Source organism: Myotis brandtii, unplaced genomic scaffold (genome assembly GCF_000412655.1).
Source record: "Myotis brandtii unplaced genomic scaffold, ASM41265v1 scaffold2019, whole genome shotgun sequence".
NCBI classification, from domain to species: Eukaryota; Metazoa; Chordata; class Mammalia; order Chiroptera; family Vespertilionidae; genus Myotis; species Myotis brandtii.
The window spans coordinates 13,009-13,684 of record NW_005357514.1 but is presented as its reverse complement, the minus strand read 5'-3'; the positions used below and the strand labels follow the sequence as shown (position 1 = coordinate 13,684).

The 676-nt window shown below is 62.6% G+C and overlaps 1 long non-coding RNA gene across 1 annotated transcript in view; it reads right to left on the bottom strand.

Moving 5' to 3' along the window:
- The window catches only part of LOC106725942, a 431-nt gene extending 172 nt beyond the window's left edge, over positions 1-259 (bottom strand). The window contains exons 1-2 of the long non-coding RNA XR_001361950.1: positions 223-259; positions 5-64 (exon numbers count right to left, since the gene is read on the bottom strand). This is a non-coding gene — a long non-coding RNA (uncharacterized LOC106725942). The remainder of the gene's footprint in view (positions 1-4; positions 65-222) is intronic.
- Positions 260-676: the final 417 nt, after the last annotated feature.

The following is a 676-nucleotide window of genomic DNA, read 5'->3' as shown; positions in this document are numbered from 1 at the left end:
CAACCTCACCGGGGTCGTTCCGACCTCACCGGGGCCGTTTCAACCTCACCGGGGCCGTCCCGACCTCACTGGAACCGTCCTGATCTTACCAGGACTGTTTCAACCTCACCAGGGCCATTCCGGCCTCGGATGCCATCCCAACCTCACAGGGGCTGTTCCGACCTCACCAGGGCCATTTCAACCTCACTGGGGCTGTTTTGACCTCACCGGTGCCGTCCTGACCTCACTGGGGCTGTTTCAACCTCACCAGGGCCGTCCCGACCTCACCGGGGAAACATGAAGTTTGGCACTCTGTCCCCCCCTTGCCGGGCGGCTCCCCACCAGACAAAATCTCCAGGCATTCCTGGTGGCTGAACATCCAGCATGCCTGCTCAGACTTCGCCCTCCACCAAGTGCACGGACTGCCCATCTGCCATCCCCCAGCGTCCCACGCAAGACTGGAACCGGTGGGCGTGCTTGTGTGCCTGCTGGTACAGCGGTTCCACATCCCTGGCCCAGCCGGGCCCGGCCCCGGCCTGCCCCGAACCCGACTTCGCCCCCCGAGTGCCTCCCTCCCGGATGCAAGGAGCCGAAATCTGCAGCCTGCTGGGTTGGGCTCTGTACTTGGTGCCTCTGCACATCCTACTCAGTCTCAGTGCTCTTCTTTCTATGCGAGGAGTTAATCTGCAGTGTTTGT